Below are 6,555 nucleotides of genomic sequence, written 5' to 3' on the forward strand. Positions count from 1 at the left end.
AAGATAAATTAGTAGTGTAATAAGCACATTCTTATTAATTCCGCAACTATGATGTTGTATTAGTAAAATTCATAATTTAATTAGCGCAATAGGCACAATCCTATAAATACATATGTTCTTGTTATTGTGTGTTTCAATAGTAGATTGTATGTAGCAATCAATGTAAACAAAACAAATACTTAGTAATCATGTGAATTACAGTATAAGCAATGTAGAGAACATTTCGTCGGCAATTTCTTCATGCCTCTGTAGCTCAGTTGGTAGAGCGTCCGCCTAGAAAGCGGTAGGTCACTAGTTCGAGTCCAGTTCGAGGAGAAAAAAATTTTTTAATGAATTTTTCTGCCTTTAACTTGTTCCTTTGATTACGTCATCTATCTGTTCTGCAGTTGCATGAAGAAATTTCCATTAAGATAAATTAGTAGTGTAATAAGCACATTCTTATTAATTCCGCAACTATGATGTTGTATTAGTAAAATTCATAATTTAATTAGTGCAATAGGCACAATCCTATAAATACATATGTTCTTGTTATTGTGTGTTTCAGTAGTAGATTGTATGTAGCAATCAATGTAAACAAAACAAATACTTAGTAATCATGTGAATTACAATATAAGCAATGTAGAGAACATTTCGTCGGCAATTGCTTCATACCTCTGTAGCTCAGTTGGTAGAGCGCCTGCCTAGAAAGCGGTAGGTCACTGGTTCGAGTCCAGTTCGAGGAGAAAAAATTTTTTTAATGAATTTTTCTGCCTTTAACTCGTTCCTTTGATTACGTCATCCATCTGTTCTGCAGTTGCATGAAGAAATTTCCATTAAGATAAATTAGTAGTGTCATAAGCACATTTTTATTAATTCCGGAACTATGATGTTGTATTAGTAAAATTCATAATTTAATTAGTGCAATAGGCACAATCCTGTAAATACATATGTTCTTGTTATTGTGTGTTTCAATAGTAGATTGTATGTAGCAATCAATGTAAACAAAACAAATACTTAGTAATCATGTGAATTACAGTATAAGCAATGTAGAGAACATTTCGTCGGCAATTTCTTCGTGCCTCTGTAGCTCAGTTGGTAGAGCGTCCGCCTAGAAAGCGGTAGGTCACTGGTTCGAGTCCAGTTCGAGGAGAAAAAATTTTTTTAAAGAATTTTTCTGCCTTTAACTCGTTCCTTTGATTACGTCATCCTTCTGTTCTGCAGTTGCATGAAGAAATTTCCATTAAGATAAATTAGTAGTGTCATAAGCACATTTTTATTAATTCCGGAACTATGATGTTGTATTAGTAAAATTCATAATTTAATTAGTGCAATACGCACAATCCTGTAAATACATATGTTCTTGTTATTGTGTGTTTCAATAGTAGATTGTATGTAGCAATCAATGTAAACAAAACAAATACTTAGTAATCATGTGAATTACAGTATAAGCAATGTAGAGAACATTTCATCGGCAATTTCTTCATGCCTCTGTAGCTCAGTTGGTAGAGCGTCCGCCTAGAAACCGGTAGGTCACTGGTTCGAGTCCAGTTCGAGGAGAAAAAATTTTTTTAATGAATTTTTCTGCCTTTAACTCGTTCCTTTGATTACGTCATCCATCTGTTCTGCAGTTGCATGAAGAAATTTCCATTAAGATAAATTAGTAGTGTAATAAGCACATTCTTATTAATTCCGCAACTATGATGTTGTATTAGTAAAATTCATAATTTAATTAGTGCAATAGGCACAATCCTATAAATACATATGTTCTTGTTATTGTGTGTTTCAATAGTAGATTGCATGTAGCAATCAATGTAAACAAAACAAATACTTAGTAATCATGTGAATTACAGTATAAGCAATGTAGAGAACATTTCGTCGGCAATTTCTTCATGCCTCTGTAGCTCAGTTGGTAGAGCGTCCGCCCAGAAAGCGGTAGGTCACTGGTTCGAGTCCAGTTCTGAGAGAAAAAATTTTTTTAATGAATTTTTCTGCCTTTAACTAGTTCCTTTGATTACGTCATCCATCTGTTCTGCAGTTGCATGAAGAAATTTCCATTAAGATAAATTAGTAGTGTAATAAGCACATTCTTATTAATTCCGCAACTATGATGTTGTATTAGTAAAATTCATAATTTAATTAGTGCAATAGGCACAATCCTATAAATACATATGTTCTTGTTATTGTGTGTTTCAATAGTAGATTGTATGTAGCAATCAATGTAAACAAAACAAATACTTAGTAATCATGTGAATTACAGTATAAGCAATGTAGAGAACATTTCGTCGGCAATTTCTTCATGCCTCTGTAGCTCAGTTGGTAGAGCGTCCGCCTAGAAAGTGGTAGGTCACTGGTTCGAGTTCAGTTCGAAGAGAAAAAATTTTTTTAATGAATTTTTGTGCCTTTAACTCGTTCCTTTGATTGCGTCATCCATTTGTTTTGCAGTTGCATGAAGAAATTTCCATTAAGATAAATTAGTAGTGTAATAAGCACATTCTTATTAATTCCGCAACTATGATGTTGTATTAGTAAAATTCATAATTTAATTAGTGCAATAGGCACAATCCTATAAATACATATGTTCTTGTTATTGTGTGTTTCAATAGTAGATTCTATGTAGCAATCAATGTAAACAAAACAAATACTTAGTAATCATGTGAATTACAGTATAAGCAATGTAGAGAACATTTCGTCGGCAATTTCTTCGTGCCTCTGTAGCTCAGTTGGTAGAGCGTCCGCCTAGAAAGCGGTAGGTCACTGGTTCGAGTCCAGTTCGAGGAGAAAAAATTTTTTTAAAGAATTTTTCTGCCTTTAACTCGTTCCTTTGATTACGTCATCCATCTGTTCTGCAGTTGCATGAAGAAATTTCCATTAAGATAAATTAGTAGTGTCATAAGCACATTTTTATTAATTCCGGAACTATGATGTTGTATTAGTAAAATTCATAATTTAATTAGTGCAATAGGCACAATCCTATAAATACATATGTTCTTGTTATTGTGTGTTTCAATAGTAGATTGTATGTAGCAATCAATGTAAACAAAACAAATACTTAGTAATCATGTGAATTACAGTATAAGCAATGTAGAGAACATTTCGTCGGCAATTTCTTCATGCCTCTGTAGCTCAGTTGGTAGAGCGTCCGCCCAGAAAGCGGTAGGTCACTGGTTCGAGTTCAGTTCGAGGAGAAAAAATTTTTTTAATGAATTTTTCTGCCTTTAACTCGTGCCTTTGATTACGTCATCCATCTGTTCTGCAGTTGCATGAAGAAATTTCCATTAAGATAAATTAGTAGTGTTATAAGCACATTCTTATTAATTCCGCAACTATGATGTTGTATTAGTAAAATTCATAATTTAATTAATGCAATAGGCACAATCCTATAAATACATATGTTCTTGTTATTGTGTGTTTCAATAGTAGATTGTATGTAGCAATCAATGTAAACAAAACAAATACTTAGTAATCATGTGAATTACAGTATAAGCAATGTAGAGAACATTTCGTCGGCAATTTCTTCGTGCCTCTTTAGCTCAGTTGGTAGAGCGTCCGCCTAGAAAGCGGTAGGTCACTGGTTCGAGTCCAGTTCGAGGAGAAAAAATTTTTTTAATGAATTTTTCTGCCTTTAACTCGTTCCTTTGAATACGTCATCCATCTGTTCTGCAGTTGCATGAAGAAATTTCCATTAAGATAAATTAGTAGTGTAATAAGCACATTCTTATTAATTCCGCAACTATGATGTTGTATTAGTAAAATTCATAATTTAATTAGTGCAATAGGCACAATCCTATAAATACATATGTTCTTGTTATTGTGTTTCAATAGTAGATTGTATGTAGCAATCAATGTAAACAAAGCAAATACTTAGTAATCATGTGAATTACAGTATAAGCAATGTAGAGAACATTTCGTCATCAATTTCTTCATGCCTCTGTAGCTTGGTTGGTAGAGCGTCCGCCTAGAAAGCGGTAAGTCACTAGTTCGAGTCCAGTTCGAGGAGAAAAAAATTTTTTAATGAATTTTTCTGCCTTTAACTTGTTCCTTTGATTACGTCATCTATCTGTTCTGCAGTTGCATGAAGAAATTTCCATTAAGATAAATTAGTAGTGTAATAAGCACATTCTTATTAATTCCGCAACTATGATGTTGTATTAGTAAAATTCATAATTTAATCAGTGCAATAGGCACAATCTTATAAATACATATGTTCTTGTTATTGTGTGTTTCAATAGTAGATTGTATGTAGCAATCAATGTAAACAAAGCAAATACTTAGTAATCATGTGAATTACAGTATAAGCAATGTAGAGAACATTTCGTCGGCAATTTCTTCGTGCCTCTGTAGCTCAGTTGGTAGAGCGTCCGCCTAGAAAGCGGTAGGTCACTAGTTCGAGTCCAGTTCGAGGAGAAAAAATTTTTTTAATGAATTTTTCTGCCTTTAACTCGTTCCTTTGATTACGTCATCCATCTGTTCTGCAGTTGCATGAAGAAATTTCCATTAAGATAAATTAGTAGTGTCATAAGCACATTTTTATTAATTCCGGAACTATGATGTTGTATTAGTAAAATTCATAATTTAATTAGTGCAATAGGCACAATCCTGTAAATACATATGTTCTTGTTATTGTGTGTTTCAATAGTAGATTGTATGTAGCAATCAATGTAAACAAAACAAATACTTAGTAATCATGTGAATTACAGTATAAGCAATGTAGAGAACATTTCGTCGGCAATTTCTTCGTGCCTCTGTAGCTCAGTTGGTAGAGCGTCCGCCTAGAAAGCGGTAGGTCACTGGTTCGAGTCCAGTTCGAGGAGAAAAAATTTTTTTAAAGAATTTTTCTGCCTTTAACTCGTTGCTTTGATTACGTCATCCATCTGTTCTGCAGTTGCATGAAGAAATTTCCATTAAGATAAATTAGTAGTGTCATAAGCACATTTTTATTAATTCCGGAACTATGATGTTGTATTAGTAAAATTCATAATTTAATTAGTGCAATAGGCACAATCCTGTAAATACATATGTTCTTGTTATTGTGTGTTTCAATAGTAGATTGTATGTAGCAATCAATGTAAACAAAACAAATACTTAGTAATCATGTGAATTACAGTATAAGCAATGTAGAGAACATTTCATCGGCAATTTCTTCATGCCTCTGTAGCTCAGTTGGTAGAGCGTCCGCCTAGAAAGCGGTAGGTCACTGGTTCGAGTCCAGTTCGAGGAGAAAAAATTTTTTTAATGAATTTTTCTGCCTTTAACTCGTTCCTTTGATTACGTCATCCATCTGTTCTGCAGTTGCATGAAGAAATTTCCATTAAGATAAATTAGTAGTGTAATAAGCACATTCTTATTAATTCCGCAACTATGATGTTGTATTAGTAAAATTCATAATTTAATTAGTGCAATAGGCACAATCCTGTAAATACATATGTTCTTGTTATTGTGTGTTTCAATAGTAGATTGCATGTAGTAATCAATGTAAACAAAACAAATACTTAGTAATCATGTGAATTACAGTATAAGCAATGTAGAGAACATTTCGTCGGCAATTTCTTCATGCCTCTGTAGCTCAGTTGGTAGAGCGTCCGCCCAGAAAGCGGTAGGTCACTGGTTCGAGTCCAGTTCTAGGAGAAAAAATTTTTTTAATGAATTTTTCGGCCTTTAACTAGTTCCTTTGATTACGTCATCCATCTGTTCTGCAGTTGCATGAAGAAATTTCCATTAAGATAAATTAGTAGTGTAATAAGCACATTCTTATTAATTCCGCAACTATGATGTTGTATTAGTAAAATTCATAATTTAATTAGTGCAATAGGCACAATCCTATAAATACATATGTTCTTGTTATTGTGTGTTTCAATAGTAGATTGTATGTAGCAATCAATGTAAACAAAACAAATACTTAGTAATCATGTGAATTACAGTATAAGCAATGTAGAGAACATTTCGTCGGCAATTTCTTCATGCCTCTGTAGCTCAGTTGGTAGAGCGTCCGCCTAGAAAGCGGGAGGTCACTGGTTCGAGTCCAGTTCGAGGAGAAAAAATTTTTTTAATGAATTTTTCTGCCTTTAACTCGTTCCTTTGATTACGTCATCCATCTGTTCTGCAGTTGCATGAAGAAATTTCCATTAAGATAAATTAGTAGTGTAATAAGCACATTTTTATTAATTGCGCAATTATGATGTTGTATTAGTAAAATTCATAATTTAATTAGTGCATTAGGCACAATCCTATAAATACATATGTTCTTGTTATTGTGTGTTTCAATAGTAGATTGTATGTAGCAATCAATGTTAACAAAACAAATACTTAGTAATCATGTGAATTACAGTATAAGCAATGTAGAGAACATTTCGTCTTCAATTTCTTCATGCCTCTGTAGCTCAGTTAGTAGAGCGTCCGCGTAGAAAGCGGTAGGTCACTGGTTCGAGTCCAGTTCGAGGAGAAAAAATTTTTTTAATGAATTTTTCTGCCTTTAACTCGTTCCTTTGATTACGTCATCCATCTGTTCTGTAGTTAACGAACCAGTGACCTACCGCTTTCTAGGCGGACGCTCTACCAACTGAGCTACAGAGGCATGAA

The 6,555-nt window shown here is 33.5% G+C and overlaps 1 non-coding gene across 1 annotated transcript; it reads left to right on the forward strand.

The window, feature by feature from the left end:
• Window positions 1-5,938: 5,938 nt before the first annotated feature.
• Window positions 5,939-6,011, forward strand: Trnas-aga (transfer RNA serine (anticodon AGA)). Its single transcript has one exon. It is a non-coding gene; the product is annotated as a tRNA-Ser (tRNA).
• The last annotated feature ends 544 nt before the right edge of the window (window positions 6,012-6,555 follow it).

This window comes from Condylostylus longicornis, unplaced genomic scaffold, assembly GCF_029603195.1.
Source record: "Condylostylus longicornis isolate FDR11 unplaced genomic scaffold, ASM2960319v2 ptg000126l, whole genome shotgun sequence".
Taxonomy (NCBI): domain Eukaryota; kingdom Metazoa; phylum Arthropoda; class Insecta; order Diptera; family Dolichopodidae; genus Condylostylus; species Condylostylus longicornis.